A 19,334-nucleotide genomic window follows, 5' to 3' on the forward strand; every position below is an offset into this window, starting at 1 on the left:
GACCACCTGCTGCAGGGGCAGGCGCCACTGCTGCAGCAGCGCGGAGGCCGAGACCCAGACCAACTACTCCAACCTCCAGGTAAACGCCAGGCGCGGGCACAGCTGGTGGGGGCCACCCGCCCCGTCTGTCCGGTTTGCACGGGGAGGGGGCTCCAGAGGAGTTGAGTGGCCGTGACGCGGTGGGGTTGGGGAGGTTGTCACTAACGAGGAGTTTACTTTTCATTTGTGGGGGTGATGAGGGCCAGGAAAACTGAGCAGAAAAGACCCCTGGAGGGGGGGTCCTGGGAGCTGGTTCTGGGGGAAGGGGTGGAAAAGGGAGCGCACTGGGGAGCCGGCGGGCTGGCCGGTTTTCCAGGGAGGGAGGAAGGCTGTGCCTGGGTTAATGCGAGAGCAGGGGTGGGTGTCATTGAGAGCATTCAGCGGTGAGTCTGATTGAATGAGATCGGAGCACCCGGACGACTGGCGTGTCTTTTAAGTGCATGGTGCAGACCTGGAGCAAGGATGCCTCGTACTCCCGTTTTTACCTGGGAAAACCAGCCCAGCTGCATGGAGTCTTAGGAGCTAGGCTGGGGATTTGTGAATGAATGAGGGTGTCTGTTTTGTGGGAGATGGAGGGAGAGAACCAGAGTGGAACCTGTTGTTTGTCCCTAGTTTGGGTTGGCTGCAGACGGGATATAATTGAGAGAACCTGCCTTGAGTTTGTAGGGTCAGCGGAGCCAAGTGAGGGGAGTTGGTTTCCAGTGCAGGGCGACTGTCTGAAGATGAAGATTCTGCACATACATCTCATCTTCCAGGAGGGTGGAATTGTGAGGAAGTGGAGAAAATGGTTTAAATGATTAAAGCAGTCACCAGATATTTCTGAATGGCAGGAGAAAAATGATCACTTTAATACTGCCCTTCTGTATGTTCTCAAAATACTATTAAATCCAAGAGAGTTTTCATTGTGTAAACCTGGCCACTGGGCCTTTTATCCATGTAGCAAACAGAATGACAATGGCACATCCGTGTTGCAGAGGGGGAAAAAATACATCTCCATGACTTGTAATGTTACATAGAAGCTGTGTGACATCCACAGCTTGTACATGGTCAGTGGGTCACCAGCAACCGTTCCATTGATTATACACAATTGTATATTTAATACTTGAAAAAGTTGTTCCACAATTGGTCTAGTGTGAGGAGCCTTCTGGTCTTCATTGGATAAAGCCAGCTCCCAGTGGAGGGACGGCTTATGCTGGCTTCAGTCTAGAAGACCAAAAGCCTCTTTTAGTGCACTTATTTTAGCAGCATGATTTTGTAACATGAAGCTTAACATGATGGTTATGTATGGTTGTAGGCTTTTATTGGTAATAATTATATATGTAGTATCATAATATAATCATTATAATAAAACACCATTTATTGAGCCCTACTATCTGCCAGTTAATAAGCTTTCTCTTCTAGCTTTTGGATGTTAACCATGTGATGATAGAATTTCCAAAGACTAGAGACCTGGGTGCATGACAGTACAATCTATCACTGGAGCATTTGTTATAGAGGCATGTGCAGAACAGTATGTTTTTCTTTTGTCAAGTTTTTTGTTTTTGTTTTTTGTTTCTTTTGCTTCTTTACACAGTGGTTCACATAAAGTTTGCATTAGGAGAAATTTCAGGGAAATAGAATTTTATATTTGGTTAAATAATTAAATCGGGATATTATCTTAAAGACTATCCTTTTGCCTTCTTGTTGAAAAGGAAATTTGAGGACATGAAGCAGGAGTTTAGAATAGTGACAACTTATGAACTTTGAGACTTTTTTTAGTTGCTTCAGAGAAATTGTGTATTTTGCCTTTCAAAGTAGCAGGATTCCCAATTTAGTACCTGGCAACTCTAGCTACCCCATGTTTGTTCAATGAAAGAAAGAATAATGAATGAATTCATTCCCTATGTTTTAGTACTTCCCTCAAGAGGCTACTTAGAGACCAAATGGAGTAAAAACTGGAGGGAAAGTGAGTCCCAATTATTAGCAGCTAGTATAAACTTGTATAAACATCATTGCTACTTGGCTGAAGTGTTAAAAGGCTTGACCTGCATTGGAATTTAACTCACTGCTTTATCAACAAGATTTCCAAAGAAGAGCTTAATTCATTCCAAGCTATTACTAGGAATGTTGGGAATGAAACTGGTGGTTTAATGATTCAGCACTAATTTGCATGTGTAGATCTCAGAAACTATAGATTTGAAATTAAATATGAGACCAGAATTATTATACAAATCCTACAGAATTATTACTGCAGAATTGCTTTAATATATTTAATAGTATCCTTTTAGGACTTGTGATTCAGTGTTGTATATATTTTTTTCAGTCTTCACATGTTCCATACTCTTTTGTAGTTAAGGTAATTTTGTAAAAACTACTTTTATTTCTTCTTAGAACCAGAATTCTTCCACCTAAGAGTCTGAGATAGTTGCTAGTCATGGCTTCCATGCTCCCCCTCTCTAAGATGCTCAAGTAGAAAAGTAAAGTCTTTGCTATGTTGTCCTGTTTACAGTGGGCTATAATAATTGTTTTTTTTTTAAAAATTCCCTTTGTACATCAATTATAAACCATATCCTCATTATTTACTTGGTCTCTGATGTTCCCCAGAGTACAAAAATGTGTGCTTGATCTCTCACTCTCTCTCCTTTCTAGCAATAATTCATCTCATTAAGCTTTTAGAATGATGAAGCATTATGATGTCAAACATGATGTCAACAGGAACCTTCCTGAATACCTAACTTACAAAAAATTATAAACATTAATAATTCATATGCAGTACAATGATATCATATGGGTTTCCATTTCTGGTAAGAAATTAGATTTGTCTCCAATTGCTGTAAAAATGCAACTTCCTAGCAATTTCTCTCCATCTTGTTTGCCTTTTTAAAAATAGTACTCCAACAGGAGAATCCTGCAGAATGCTCACTTCTGATACTGTGCCAGTTTTGTGATTCTTGTTCAGAAATCCTCAGAGGAGATAGTTGAACCTCTCTGGGAAGATCCGGGGGTTCTGACACGTCTTTTCTCATACCAGCTGTTGCAACTGGGGAGGCAGCTGAGACTAGGCAGCTAGTTGTAGAAAGTCTGTATTGACATACAGTCAACTGGCAGCCATCTCTATGTAGGTTAACTGTTTTGTGGATCGGGCACAGGAGGTGGAGTTTCCAAATGATTTTGTGCTGATAGGCAGCGTTGCCAGTTCCCACTTTCTCTTCCATTCATCATGCTGACTTATGCATTTAGCCAGTATTTGTGCCAGACGCTGTGGTAGACACTAGGGATCCAGGGAATAGCTATGGAGTTTGGTAAGGAGAGCCGATGAGGATGGAGAATCTCTTGCAAAAGAGTGTGTCTACGCCACTGATTAATGACTTCTATAATATTCATTCCATGGCCCCCCAGAGTTTAAAGGGAAAAGCAATAGATATTTTTCTGACCTTGTGGTAAATAATTAATGAGATTTCTATTTGGGGGAAGGATAGAACTGTTTTGAAAAGTATTATTTTTGCTCTATAAGTCTTTAGTGTACATGAGAGTCACTTGGAAGTCTTGATAAAATATAGATTCTGGCCCCAAATCCCAGTTTCTGATTTAATAGATCTTGGGTGTGGCCTGGGGATTTGGATTTCTGACAAGCTTCCAAAAGATGCTAGTGTGGTTGTTCTGGGGAACCACACTTTGAGAACTGCTGCTTTTAAATGCATTAAACTGCCTGTCGGTTAACGAGTGTAGGGCAGCACATCTATGTATTTGGGGTACTAGTTATAGCTCTGCCTTCACCTTAGTTTGTTTTTATATGGGCCACCTGCTATCTCCATTCATGAAGTCGAACTCTGAGCCGCCGAGGCTGGCTGGAAAGTTTGTCAGTGCGGAGAGTGCTGGCCATGTAGCCCACTCTGGTTTCTTGAAGTGTGACTTCCCCTCAGGACCCACTGGGGTTTGTAGATGCTGGTGTCTTGCTTTGCCATCACCGTGTCACATGGGCTCTGCCCTGCGGGAGCCCTGTCCTACCTGAGGGAAAGTTGCAAGGCAAGGGAGGAGCTTAAACAGGTCCACATGACATGGTACAGAATCATGTTCAGTCCTCAACTCTTGAAGTTCTTGCTAGACCTTTTCACCATTATTTTTTTCATTTTAAAATAGAGCATAAGTCTTACAAGTTATTTAGTAAAACTCAAATTTACTTTCTGCCATTGCTCAGTTTTCACTGTTTTCTTTAGAGTTACATTAATTTTTAAGGACTATCAGATAATTCTCCCTTATTTTAACTTTTGTTAAATAAGTCCTCAAAACAGAAAGTAACATAGTGCAAGCTGCTCGCTTTCCAGAGGTGCTACTTCTCTCCCGAAATGCCACCCCGGTGACCACTGGGCAAGACAGGCCATGCTGGCGAGGACAAATCTTGTGGCACCAGGTTGATGATGGGTTAAGGCCAGGAATCAGAATAGGAAGGAGGGAGTGAGCCCTACAGAACCAGGTGGGAAGACAGAGTCCAGAATCCAGAAGACCAGCAGAGTTGGGGAGGAGCAGGTGAGTACTCTGGGGCCAGGTGGGCAAGTAAAATCTGGAATTCAGGGACTTGGCAAAGGGGAGAGTTGTTGAACCAGGTTGAGACTTCTGATTGGAGGACAGACACTGTTTACTTCCTTCTATTTGGGTTTCTCCCCTGAGGGTGAAGAGCTCGGTGCCTGTAGGAGACACCGGTGACCAATCAGAAGGCTGTAAGTAACCTCTGCACCTAGGTGAGGCAAGACTAACCCACCTGGCCTTCCTCACACCTGATCAAATAGTGTCTGAACAGGAAACAGATTGCATATTCATAAGGGTAATTGAAAATTAATCTAATGACTATTTCAGAAGTGTTAGGATGAAAGAAAATCATTCCAGTGATGCTGAAGCACCCTAAGATAGAAAAGGGGAACTTATAAAAAGGCAATAGGAGGAAATGGTTATGGGAACCCAAGAAAACAAACCTATAGGATAGGGAAGACCCAGAAGCTGTGGTCTTAAGGAGGAAAGCAACAGTTGGAAGTCTGTGGCCTGGCAGGGGAGCCAAGGGAGTAAATACTTTCCATTCCATTGTCCTCCCGTTCATCCATCTCCAGCCAGACGGGTACCTCCTTTGGCCAAACAACATCTGGAAACCAGAATGGCCAGGGAGTCCATTGACGGAGGTTTCCAAGAGCAGGGCAGAGAGTATCCTGACCATACCCCAGAAGCCCCTCTGTAACAAGTGTTGAAGATGTTCAGCATCATTAGGGATACCCTGCTAAGCTCAAATCAAAATGAGCAATTTTGATGATTGCTTAAAATAATGGCATTTTTAATGGTCCTTGAACTTATTGTTTATGTTTCTCGTTTGTTTAATGACTAATGATATAAAAATATGTGCAGTTATCTTGTTTGGAGACCTCTAAGTTATTGCTGAAAACAAACCCTCCTCTTCAGTTCACTCTCCGCCCTGACTCTGCTCAGACTTTCCTTAGTCAGCTCGGGCTGCCAGAACAAACTCCCATGAACAGGTGACTGAAACAACAGACCTCTATTACTCCCTGTTTTCCAGTCTGGAAAGTGCAAGCTCAAGGTGCTGCCGGTTCTGTGCCTGGTGGGTGCACTCTTCCTGGCTTGCAGATGGCCGTCTTGTGTGTCTTCACATGGCAGAAAGCAAGCAAATTCCAGTGTCCCTTTCTCCTCCTGCAGGAGCACCCCATCATGGGGCCCCACCCTTATGCCCTCACCTAATCTAATTCCCTCCCAGAAGGCTCACCTCCAGATACCAGGCTAGGGCTGCAACATAGGGATTTGGGAGGGCACAAATATTCAGTCCATACAGACTGTTTCTATCATGTCCTCTGCCCCTGACCCACTTCCCTGGTCCCCGTGATCTCAAAGCCCAGAGGTAGGGGTGGGGAAGGAAAGCGCTCTTCCTGAGTGGGAAGTTTCCTGAGTGGGAAGTTTCCTGAGTGGGATACCAGCTTATTCAGCCGGTTACATTTTTGCTCAATTTGTACTTTCCTGCTCTCTACACCTTCTCTCTAGAATCTTAAAAAGTTAACAAGTGAGTTTTACCATATGTTTATAAGCTGATATTTTCTATAAAGAATAGATTTAAAACATTTTAACGTATTCACATGTGTTCAGGAGTTCATTTAAAAAAATAGGTGTTAACATCTTACAGTGGAAGTCTTAGTAGTTTTTATGTTTTAATACAAAACACTGCTTTTTAACAAGTTACAATATAGGTTTAGATTTTGTTGTTAGTTCCTTTCCCATTTTCTCTCTTCTTTCATTGATGGATAAAAGCCAACTTTTATTCAGGATTTTGATGCTTCACTCTTTATCATCAACTTCTTTCACCTCCTCTTTTCTGCCTCCTTAGGGAGGGTGCCCAGAAAAATAGTTTAGAAGCATGTGATTGCTATAATAAAAATGAGGAGACAATTTTACTTTTGGATAATTCATCAATGAAGGGAAGAAAATATTATGGTTGTCTCTTGTTTCCAAGGCGATTCATATTTTCATGTATAGTTTGTACATTTTGCAACAAGATATGTAGAATAGATATAATAATATTGCCTGTTGTTTAAGTGTTCGTTAATCCCAGAGCACTTTTATATACATGGTTTTACCCAATCTACATAAAACACTATGAGATATAAATTATTATTCCTATTTTACAAATGAGGAAATGAGGCTGCAAGAGGTAGAATAAATCGCTCAAAGTAAGGGCTGGAATTTGAATACAAGGTCATCTGAATCCAACTTCAGTGTTCTTATCCACTGAGCTTTATTGTCACTCACACTTGCCTGAAGGCCCAGGGCTGGTCCTGGACCAACAGAGTTATGTAGAGCAGAGAGGAGATAAACAGGTGTGTGGGGGTAGTCAGGGGGCCTTGTGAGTGAGGTTTTTCCTCTTACATGTTCACTGTCACCCTTCTATTAGCTTGAACTGGAATGTTATTTTGAAATGAATGGAGGATGTAAAATGCATTCAAAATTGGAGTAGCTTTGTCAAAACATGTCATTATTTTCACTGAACACAGTGCTTGGCACGTTAAATATTATACAAAGATTAGCTGCTAATAATCCTGTGGTTGCTATTATTTCTGTTTTGCTAATTAAGATGAGATTGGTTATTTAGAATTCAATATTGTTGAAACATGTAATTGTTTTTTTATTGGAAAATGTATCCAACTTTCAAGTAGATGGATTTGGCCAATGTAGACGAAGATTTATGCAGACATACACATTATCCTGAAGCTTGGAAAACTGCTGCCATAGCCATGGGTTTGGTCTGCCTCGGCTGTATTACCGAAGGAGACGACATGGTAAAATCTTGCCTGTTGAAGGTCCAGGATGGACTTTGAGTCCCGTGACTGCTGGGCCCACACACAGCCTCTGCCCTTGTAGGTTAGGGCCTTGGTATTAACTTGAGGTGACTCTACATGAAATTCTTCTTTGGTATAAACCTGTACCTGAAGCCTTGGTCTAGCATTGGGCTTAAAGCCATTTTGCATAAGCGCTCTTGTTTTTATATTGCTGCATGTCAGGTGCTGCCAGATGTGCTGTATGGTCAGGAGAATGACACACTGTGAATATAAGAGCCTTTTTCTCTCTCAGAGAGGAAGGTGTAATGATTAGCTACAGGGGTTCAGTTGCCTGTGTATGCCACAAAACTGAAAGGAAGACCCCTGAATTTTGGAAATTTTTATAGGAAGACACATGAGAAACTTGTGAGCAACCGGTCACACAGGGCACATGTATAAAAAGTGCTGTTTTCTGACATCAGAACCACAAATAACATCCAAGCTCTGGACCTGGAAGGTAAGGATGAGCTCAGGGTAGGCGGGGCTTGTGTCCACCCCAGGCTCCTGCAGAGGGAGCTTCAAGCAAGAGCAGTGGCCAGACGGAGAGGGAAGCTCCAGTTTAAGAAGGCAAGTGCCTCCAGCAGCCCAAACGCACCCTCCTTTGTGCCACAGGAGACTTACCTTGATTTTCAGCTTAAACTGATGGATAGTCTTGGCTTAGAAACTGGGTGACTGTGAGGAAAGCAAAAGCCATTCCACCAGCTGAAGCTTCATAAACTCCAATAGTGTTTTGAGCTGAGCTTTGGCTGGAACTAAAAGTTTCTCTTCCCCCACAGTCTAATAGAAACCCTGATGACCATAGCTCCCCTCCAGAGTTCCCTCAGAGTGATACCCCCACAGTGATGGCCAGACAAAGATGAGAGCAAAGGATCAGCTTTGTCAATGGCTGGGCCAGCACGGATTAGTATCACTTCCCAGACTCCATTGTGTGCATGGACTCCGTGAGCTTCCCAAAGCTCAGCGCCCTTCTCTGCAGATCTGGCCCACTGGGATGCTGATCATGGAACCTTCATCCCTTTGGGAGGAGCTGGTGAGGGCAGGGAAGGTGGCCCATTCTTCTCACCTCTCTAATGGCTGTGACAGGGAGGAGTGTGGCAGACACCTTCTCCCTTCCCCTTTGTTTGTTGAGATTTTCAAGACTGGAGAGAGAGGGAGAGTAAAAGGCGAGAACCTCTTCTGTGTGTCAAAGATGCAAACTTTGAATAAAAGAAAATCAGGAAATGCTTTGAATAAATGTAAAAGACAACCCTCACTTTTATATTCATATTCCATGACAGAAATATACTTTTTAAAAATATATATTTTATTGGTTTTTTACAGAGAGGAAGGGAGAGGGATAGAGAGTTAGAAACATTGATGTGAGAGAAAGATCCATCAGCTGCCTCCTGCATGCCCCCCACTGGGGATGCTCCCTCAACCAAGGTACATGCCCTTGACCGGAATCGAACCTGGGACCCTTCCGTCCGCAGGCCAACGCTCTATCCACTGAGCCAAACCGGTTTGGCCAGAAATATACTTTGCAAGGCATCTAGTTGGTATTGGGAAATTATTTTCATATAGAAACAATGTTATACGCGGCATTGGGGTTTCCAGGTTAGCCCCAAAATGTATTTAGCCAGATTGTATATTTACAATGTTGAAACCATATTGCTTTGAGAGAAACATAAAATTGAATTAGAGCTAGAGTTTCTTCTGTACGTGCTTCCTTTGGGAGAAACGGGCTTCACTGGAGGGTGGTGAAGCAGAGGGAGAACCTGCGACGCTCCCTCAGGGAGCAATTATCCTAAGTGATTGTTGGTGCTGAGGAGGTGAGGGGCTCAGGTGGTGGAGAGAGAGCTGGGGTGCAGGGAGCTCAAGGGGCTTGACAACTACTTCAGTGTGAATCTTTTAACCCTAACAGTTCTCTGTTTTTAAATTGTAAAACCATTATACATAAAAAATTAATAACTACTCTCTTAGGCAGTTCAGGCCGCTATAACAAAAATCCCATAGACTGGGTGACTTATAAACAACAGCAGTAAGTGCTGGAAAGTCCAAGATCAAGGAGCTAGCAGATTTGGTGTCTGGTTAGGACCTGATTTCTCGTTCATAATCCACAGTCTTTTCACGGTGTCCTCACCTGTCCCATTTAAGAGGGTTCTGTCCTCATGATCTAATCACCCCCCAAAGGCCCCACCTCCTAATACCACCACATTGGGGCTTAGGATCCAGAATTGGGGTGGGAGTGTCAGACATTCAATCTGTAGCAACAACTGTACTTAATATCAATCACATTTTTCTAATTGTCTTATTAGTTTTTAGCTTTTGGTATCCAAATAAGGTTCACTCATTGTGATTGGTTGATGTGTCTTTTAAGTCTCATTATCTCTGTGTCTCTCTCTTTTCACTGGCAGTTAGTTTGTTGAGGATCCTGGGTTGTTTGTCCTGTGGCTTCCCCCTGATTCTGTGTTTTACTGTTTGCATTCCTGGGGTGCATCTAACATTTTTCCCTGCCTTCTATGTTTGCTATAAACTTGTAGTTAGATTTAGAGGCTTGCTCAGATTATGCTAAATTTTAGGGGGTGAGAATACATTTTAGATGATATTGTGTTCTCACATCACATCTGTGTTTGGTTGTCTCTTTGCTGTGGTGTTCACCAGTATTAACTATCGCTGCTTACATCCATGAATAGGGGTGTAAAATGATAATATTGTTCTGTCATTTCTCCTTCACTTATTAGCTGGAATGTCTCTAAAGAGAAAAACTTCCTCTCATCAACTAGTTGATTTCCCTGGGACAGAGTTTATATAGGAAAGGCAGGTTAAAGGTGTGAATCTTTCCTCTTATTTGCAGTTTTCAAAAGGAGATGATTCCCTGGCATTCTCCTGGGGTGACACTGATTTTTGTGTACTTGTTTCTCTGTTTGCTTGTTTAGTATCACTATGGATCACACATATATTTGATGCATGTCAACTCATTGCAGTTGTTATTCTTTAGGTGCTCATATTGCCCATTTTTGGCTGGAGGGAGCTTAAGTTGATGAGGCACTTTTTGAAGAAATAGTTAGAGCAAAGTTGATTAAATTGTGTCCTTATTTTGAACTTTTCTCTTTTTTTGGTAGATGAAGACTTGCAGACCACCTGTAGGTGGAGCACACCTTGATGTCTGCCTACTAGTCATTGTTGTTCCATGCCATTGAGTCAGCTGTGACCCCTGGCGACTCTGTGAATGAGTGATGTCCTGTCCTCATCTCTAGTCATATTGAACCTCACTGTAGCTCTTTTCCTATAATTTTGTGGCTACCGAAAGGCAACCTGGTGTGATGGAAAGATACTCATTGGCCAGGGCTTGAGCTCCAGCCTGCCTTACGAAAGCTTGGTGACCTTGGAGAAGCTGCACGACTCCTCCTCCTCATAAGGTGGGGATAATGCACCCTCAAAAGGATTGGTGCGAGTGTAACAGATGTACAGTCCCTGTAACCTCCCGGGTCCTCGAGAGAGAGAGTGTGTGTGTGTGTGTGTGTGTGTGTGTGTGTAACTAAATCTCTGAAGTCTGGAATGTATCTTACACCTACAGGGCAATATAATATGAAGAGCACATGTCAGTGCTGAATGGTCACACAGTAGCTACTCTAAAGGGAGAAGGGAGGAAGAAAGTGAAACTTCACATAAGAGCTATAAATGAAGCCATTATAACCTGCTATTGTAACTTGACAAGAAGTATAGCACAGTAATTATGTTGGTTCTTTGTCTCTTGGTTCTCAGCTCCATCCCTGCTTTTTCATATTCTCTTTTGTATTATGTGAGGCTAGAAGTCTACAAACTGTACCTCTTAGATTTCTTTGCCAGCTGGTCTCCTGTTAGATGTTTCAAGTAGTAGATAACTGGTAGGGAATTGGGATGTGGGAGAAAGGAAGAGACAATAGCAGTGGCTTCTGCTAAGTGGTAGGGGTACAGGTTTAGCCCGAGGAGAGTGGGTTTGTGGCGCCATCCTTGGGAGGTCACAGCTTCTGGCCTCTGAATGTTGCCCTTCCATCTACTTAGTTTCTCCAGCTCACCCTGCCTTCTTTTTGCTCTTTCATACTTTTCAACACCTTGTAAACAGTTCTCTACATGGATCTGTTTCTACTTACTATATGTAGAGTGGTTTCTGTTTTTCTCAGTGGACACTTGGGTTCTAAGGTCAGAGAGAACTAGGTTATAATCTCTTACTTAGTTCTGTGACTTAACATCTTCAATATTCAATTTCTTTCTCTGTTTAAGGGGATTGATAAAAGTACTTATCTCATAGAGTTGTTGTGAGGATGATATAATTAATATATCTGACACTTTGAACTTTGTATTATGTGAGGCTAGAAGTAGTAGATACTGGTAGAGAATTGGGATGTTAACTTTGAACATAACTCTCAAAAAGTGTTGTCTACTATTGATAATATACAAGCCAATTTTGAAGGCTCATCCCTTACCATTTTTATTATAGAAAAGTTAGATGTAGAGATAATCTGTATATATATAAGCCTAATATGCTAAGTGTCTGACCATTCGACTGTTCGACCAGTCGCTATGATGGGCACTGACCACCAGGGGGCAGATGCTCTGACCAGTAGGTTACCTTGCTACTGGGGTCCGGCCAATCGGGACTGGGTGAGATGGGCTGGACATGTCCTGGAGCCCTCCCGCAGTCCTTCCCTGGCCAAGGTGGGGTCCTGGATTTCAAGAGGGCGCAGGCCAGGCCAAGGGACCCCACCGGTGCACAAAGTATAATAAAACTTCATGTACACACTATCCAGCCTCACAGTTATAAAATTAAGGCTATTCTTTCGTCTGTACCACTACTGTCCTCCCTGCTATGGAATTATTTTAAAGCAAATCTAAACCATTATATTATTTCAGCTGTAATTTTTTCCACATCTATAATAATAAAAGCATAATATGCTAATTAGACCAGACAGCCAAACAACCTTCCGGACGTCCTTCCGGATGAAGCCGGGGCTGCGAGGGCTGGGGCAGCGAGGACCGAGGCAAGCTGCTGCAGCTGCGAGGGCTGAGCCCCTTGCACGAATTTCGTGCAGCGGGCCTCTAGTATAACTATAAGAGGATAAGGACTGTTTAAAAAACAACCCTAATACTATCAGCATACCTAACATTAAAATAATTTCTTAATATCAGAAAATACCAAGACAATGTTTAAATTCCCCTAATTATCTCACAAGTGTCTTTATTTAAAAATATTTGACATATGAAACATCTTTGGAATAAGGCCCACCTGTTGTCACTGGTTGATATGCTTCTTAAGTATCTTTTGATGTATAGGTCCCCTTTCTCTCTTTTCCCCTCGCAGTTTGTTTGTTGAAGAACTGGGTTCCTTGTCCAGCAGAGTTTCCCACAGTCTGGACTTTGCTGATTACATTCCTGTGGTATCATTCACCACATTTTCCTGGCCCTGTATTTCCTGTATATTGGTAGTTACATCTAGAGGTATAGTGTGGTTGGACTCAGGCCTGTTTATTTTGGCAAGACTGCCTTTTAGGTAGTGTTGTGTACCTCTGTCAGGAGGCGCATACAAGTAATGTCTCATTCTCGCTCTTTTTGTGAGGCAGTAGCGAGGAGGGAATAGATTTTTACTTTTTAAGTAGGGAAGTTACTTGATGTTTGGTTGAGGCAGATGTGGGAGATGGAACCGTCTGTCCCGGTTTTGGTTTAGTTTTAAAAGAACATCCTTGTTGGGAATCTGGGGCAAGAGAAGGGGGAAGAGGACCAGGAACGGTGAAAGGAAGAGAAGAAGAGGGCTATATGTGTGAATGTAGGTTTATAAATTTAGTGATTGGCTACAGGAGAGCTTAACTCAAACATTCTTTACCATGTTTATGTTTCCAATTTAATCAACGTAACTGTGTAAATGTACTTTCTAGTCAAACCATATACATCAGTGGTAGGAGATAGAGTCAAATACAGAATTCGTTTTCCTTGCAAACAGTTTGAGAAAAGAAAAGTTAGTGTGAAAATGTTATTGAGCTTAGACCACAGGTGGGGGTCCCTGTCTACTCCTGTCTTGTGCTGTTATAATCTGAGTGCAAGTAATGCTGTGGAGCACTGGGTATGAAGTGTCATGCCACTGGGTTTTTCTTTAATTAGGATATAATTCACATAACAAAGTTTACAATTGTACATTTAAAAAATATATATATTTTTATTGATTTTTTTTAGAGAGAGAGAGAGAGAGAGAGAGGAAGAGGGATAAGGAGATAGAGACATTGATGTGAGAGAAACACCCATTGGCTTCTTCCTACTAGGGATCGAGTCTGCAACCCAGGCATGTGCCCTGACCAGGAATTGAACCGGTTCATGGTTCAGTGCTCAACCACACCAACTGGGCTACAGTTGTACATTTTAAACTGTGCAATTCAGTGATTTCTTATATATTCATTATGTTGTGTAACCACCACCATTGTCTAATTCTAGAATATTTCCATTAAGCCCAAAAGAAACTCCATACCTATTGGCAGTCAGTCCTGATTCCCCATCCTTGGCAACCACTAACCTACTTTCTGTCTCTATAGATTTGCTTATTCTGAGCATTTCATGTAAATGGACTCAAATAGCATGTGGCCTTTTGTGTCTGGCTTCTTTCACTTACCATAATGTTTTCGTGGTTCATCCATGTTACGGCACGGATCAGTATTTTATCCCTCTTATTCCAAATAATATTCCATTGTATGAATATACCACTTGTTGTTTATCCATTGATGGACATTTGGGTTGTTTCCACTTTTTGGCTAATATGAATAATGCTGCTGTGAACATTCTTGTACAAGTCTTTGTGTGGATATATGCTTTCATTTCTTTGGGGTATATACCAAAGAGTAGAACTGCTTGCTCATATGGTAGCTGTATGTTTAACTTTTTGAGGAACCCCCAAGCTCCCAATGTAACTGTGCCATTTTTCATTTCCACCAACATACATGAGGTCCCTATTTCTTCACATCCTCACCAACACTTGTTATTATCTGTCTTTTTCATTATAGCCTTTCATGTGGGTATCAGGTAGGATCTTGTTGTGGTTTTGATTGACATTTTCCTGGTGGAAAAAATCAGAGTTCTTTTTAAGAATTAAATGAGGTACCATAGTGAAATGCGGCATGGATTTGGGTCTCAGTTCCCTGCTAGATTGCAGAGCCCCCCCCCCCCCCCCCCCCCCCCCCACTTCCTTGGTGTTTTTATTTACACTGCAGCTTTGGCTTAGGAAGGCAGAGCATAGGCCTAACTCCCACACTGGGCCTTCCATTCATGTAGACACCCATACACCCATGTGTGCCAGAATCCCCTGTGCAGGCCTTTCCCAGAGCTCTGGAATCACACTGTAATGGGGCCCAGCCTGTGCATTAAAGGAGTCACTCAGTCTAAGAGAAGTGATGGGTATGATCTTGAGGAAAGGCAAGAGACTTGGCATTTCAAGGATCCTTAAGCGGCACTTTCTTTTGCTACCTACGGGAGGCGCTCCTGAGCGTATGAGATTTAGTTCACAATGACAGCCGAGAGGTGGCCATCTTGGTTGGAAACTAAGGTTTAGATTTAGTTCAGGAGCTTAATATGAATACGAAATCATCGGAAGCACTGAAATTAAATGTGGGTCAGGTTCCTGGCTTGGGCACAGTGAGTCACACAGTATGTGTTGGTTCTTGACATTTGTTTTGCTAATTTAGAGGGGATGGTGGTAAAGATAATTCCCACATGGTGGCTCTTGCAAAATCCATGTGTAGTTGTTTTGGAAGCATTTCCTACATGTTCATATGAATGCAGATGCAGGCTGATGGTGTGGATATTGACAATGCAAACAACACAAGCCAAGCTATGAAGGCCCAGCCCAGAAGGCCTTGGGGAAGGTCTGTGAAAACCCACCCTTCCTACTTTTCCAATTCTTCCTGCAGCTTAATCAGATTAAATGACCTGGCGTTGCAGATGGACATGAAGTTCCTAGGGAAGCATTCCGTTTCTCCTTAGGCTGCTCTTCTCTGGTTGCAGTGGAATGAGTCGGGTTTAGGCTTTATAAGGGCAAATCACCTTCTTTTCTAGATTCTTTTGTATGATTGATTGTCAGAGAAAGTAGAAATGGTAGTAATGGTAATAATGTGAGAAAAGAGTCGTGTGACAAAAGGTTTTGCTACGTGTTAATTCAGGATGTATTGCAATGGTCAATTTGCATCAGTCAGGGTCCCTGGGCAAACACTTCACCCCAGATGTTCAGATGAAGAGACTTAAATGGAGAGTCTGCTTACAGAGGCGTGAGCAGAGATAGGGGAGACAAGGGACAGTGAGGTGCCCCCACCGGCAACTGTGTGAAGCCCTAGCCGTCCTGAGGTTGGAGAGGCCAGGGGAGGAAAGAGCACTGTTGGCTGTGGGGCCCCTGGCAGGGGCTGTAATTATGAAGGTGCTGCAATTGCCAGGCCAGGGCAGTGAAGCAGGGAGGAGTGGGAAGTAATGACCCCACCTCTCTCTCCTGGCTCGCCTCTGCCCTGCTGCTGCCGGGAAGGGAGGCAGGCTGGTGGTGCAGGATGCAGAGGTGAGCCTCCAGGCACCGAGCAGGGCACACAGCGGACGGGGGAGGTGGTTTGCAAGTGGAGACCAATGTGCACAATAACCAGTTATTTTGCAGTGAGCACATTCTACTTTTTGTTCATTTTTAGAAGGTGCTATTTTGGAGAAACATCCATTTCTCATTAAAAAAAATTCCCACTGTATTTGGTGGTGCAGGATGCAGAGGTCAGCCTCCAGGCACCGAGCAGGGCACACAGCGGACGGGGGAGGTGGTTTGCAAGTGGAGACCAATGTGCACAATAACCAGTTATTTTGCAGTGAGCACATTCTACTTTTTGTTCATTTTTAGAAGGTGCTATTTTGGAGAAACATCCATTTCTCATTAAAAAAAATTCCCACTGTATTTCACATTTGCTTATGTAAAACTCCTTATCTTTTAGGTGGCAAACTTTATTATGAAATCTCTTAAACGTTGTGCTTTTTTTCTTATTTTCCCAATACATTGATGTATATAATTGTACTGTGAGAAACCTGAGAGTGAGAGAGCCACGTGGCTACCTTGTCTTTCAAATTGTCAGAGGGTGATTTTTACACTCCTCCTTCTCAGATTTGTGTGTAGATATTTGTGAATTATTCCGAGGCAGTCAGTTGTCTTCGAAGCAGATTAGTCAGAGTGGAGTTGGCCTGGGGTTTTTGTAACCATAGCTGAGGGAGGGGAGGCTGCAGCCTATGAGAGACACCAGATAGCTGCACGTGTCTCCCTGCACACAGACTGGTGATTGTTTTGCTTCATGCATTGATGGACTGTGCCGACTTGAGATGTGGTAACCAAGTGACCCGTTCTCTGTGGCCATGCGTGTAATTCTCCCAGGTCTGAATAAAGGGCAGATGAAGGTGTGTGTCTCTGGGTGCCTATGGGGTTGCTAGGAAATGATTTTCAAAGTGCTTCTTGGTGATGCAGCAGGTCGAACTTTTTTTTGTGCAGCGTTGTCATGGAAACCAAGTGCATCATTGCCTTGTCTAATTTATCTTTTAGTGATAAAAAAAATTGTAATCCAGGGTTAACAGATATAACATAATGTTTAAAGGTAATGAAAAAAACACACCCCAATAACTTTAAGGGGGATACTGCTGTAAGTACCACATCTTTTGAATGGCAAGATTTCACTGGCACTGTAATTCACATTGATCAGGGCTTGGCAGTGTGCCGTGATAGGGGCTAATCGATTTGTTTTCCTTCTTTGGAGTAAGAAAACCAGGACTTCACCCGGTGGCTTATTGCTGTGGGGTTTTATTACTGACCCCAACTCCTGAGCGGATGTGAATGGAAGGCAGCACACAGTCATTGTGAGTGTCCCAAGGTTACCAGGGATTTGTTCTTTGATTGGCCGGTGGGTTTTTTATCTCCTCTCCACCCTCCAGCACCCTCACCCCTAGAGCAGGCTGTGGGCTGACAGTGATAGCCCTACCTTGCACAAAGGGCCTTCCTATTGAAATGGTGCCCTAGGCTCGCTCTCTCGGCTAAGCACCTCCCCCAGAGCAGATCCTGGAGCAGAGTCTGCCCTGCCTTCCCGTGGTAGTTAAAGGGCCTCTAAGGGAAAGAGCTCCTCCTCTTCTGTGGATTGAGGACAAAACCTTCCAGCACTGCATGTATGATGGATACTGCACTAGTGAGTTAGGATCAACTTTCAAATGGAAGTACTTAGTCAGGATGGGAGAACTGAACTGGAAGAAGATTTTATACTGTGTTTCGTAGTCCGTCCTTCCCCATGGAGATTTAGCTCCTGGGGTTTCATTCCCCACTCCCCAGCTGTGTGTGTGTGTGTGTGTGTGTGTGTGTGAAACCTCATTTGTTTTAGATCTTTCCAAAATATCTTTTATTAATATTTCCAAGTTTGCTATATGTTTGAGTTTTTTGCATGTAAGAGGGGGCATTTTTAATCTTGCCACGAGTCCTAAGATTGAAAAGATTGATAATGGAAACAAGCCAATTTAATCAGTATTTCACTGAGCAGCACTGAAGGCCCAAATCGATTTTTCTTTCACAGCCAACAGTGCTCTTTCCCCCCCTGGCCTCTTCTGCCCCATTCATCTATTTACTGAGCACCTCCTCTGTGCCGTGAACTTCTGGTGCACCTGCTGTATACAAAAGAATAGTCACGAGCAAGCAGGAGCCTTAAGGAGGTGGAGGCGGAGGCTAGCCGGGGCCTGAGGCTGTGCAGAGTGGCTGCCACCAGGATGATGCCATCTGGCAGCCGTGCTGGGATCCCTTGCTGCTGCCCCTGCATCTCCATAGCTTGCTTCTTATAACTCTGGCTGTTTCCCCAGTTCTAGAGTCTTGGCCGCAGTTCCTAATTACAACATGGTACGCATGCCCAGTGCTTCCTATGACCTTCGGTAGGGAATGTCACTTCGTTGGTAAAATGGCCTCCTGAACCTAGCACTAGAAAAACTAGGTGGCTCTTGACTCCAACCCACAGCATTTTATCTTCTGCTTTGATCCCACTGCTTCCATCTCCATGCAGGCCTCAGGCGGGCCTCCTCCCCACGTTAGTAGCCTGGCCAACCTGGACACCTGAGGGTCTGTCTGTGCTTCTCAGAGCGAGATGAGACAAGACTGTCATAGTCAAGAGGATTCATTGCAGACTCAGGAATGACAAAAGAGAACAAGCAGAATGACCACTCAGACGCCAGACCCTCTGGTTAGCTCTCAGGTGCTAGCAGCTCTTGTCCACCCACCAGAGACTCAATCAGGCCTTTCCTACCCCCTGCCTCTCCCTCTCTGTGACCTTTTCACCTTTACCCTCTGTCCTCAGAGTCCTCCCCAAGTTTCCTAGACCCCTCAAGTCCAGGTGAGGCTAAGACCCTCCCAGGGTCTTCTGCTCTAGGATTCCAGCTCTCCCTCTTGCTAGCTGAATATTGCTCAGGCTGTTTTCTCACCTGTTTAATGGGATAAGAGCGGCACCTGCCTCCTCTGGAAGTAGTGAGGATTAAATGGGAGCACGCATGCCAAGTGCTCAGTGGGGTGCCTGACACTTGGTAAATGCTTGTGATCGTCACTTGATTGGAGGACCTCCCCTTCCAGGCGGCTCCCCATCTAGGAGGGTCATCCTTAGCTCTCCAGGCCTGAGAATAACCATGAGAGCCTTTATCCCACAGATGAACCCCACAGAGGCCTGGGGTCTGTCATGTACTACTTTAATTGACACTGTTTATTTAAGCAACAGATAAAAAATGGTGTCTTATAATGTATACCATCTGAGATTTAATAACGATGACAGTCCTGGCTGGTGTGGCTCAGTTGGTTGGGCGTCGTCTTGTGCACTGAGAGGTGGCCAGTTTGATTCCCAGTCAGGGTACATGCCCAGGTTGCAGGCTTGATCCCCAGTGGGGGTTGTGCAGGAGGCAGCCAATCAATGTTTCTCTCTCTCTCTCTCT

The 19,334-nt window shown here is 43.6% G+C and overlaps 1 protein-coding gene across 2 annotated transcripts in view; it reads left to right on the forward strand.

Moving 5' to 3' along the window:
* Positions 1-7: 7 nt before the first annotated feature.
* PDE8B (phosphodiesterase 8B) overlaps positions 8-19,334 on the forward strand; it is a 170,225-nt gene continuing 150,898 nt past the window's right edge. The window contains exon 1 of one of the 2 annotated variants that reach the window (XM_005858060.2): positions 8-79. The gene's annotated coding sequence lies outside the window, so the exon portion shown is untranslated. The remainder of the gene's footprint in view (positions 80-19,334) is intronic. The other variant, XM_014549966.1, reaches the window with a different exon arrangement.

The sequence above is a fragment of the Myotis brandtii genome, unplaced genomic scaffold, assembly GCF_000412655.1.
Source record: "Myotis brandtii unplaced genomic scaffold, ASM41265v1 scaffold115, whole genome shotgun sequence".
Taxonomy (NCBI): Eukaryota; Metazoa; Chordata; class Mammalia; order Chiroptera; family Vespertilionidae; genus Myotis; species Myotis brandtii.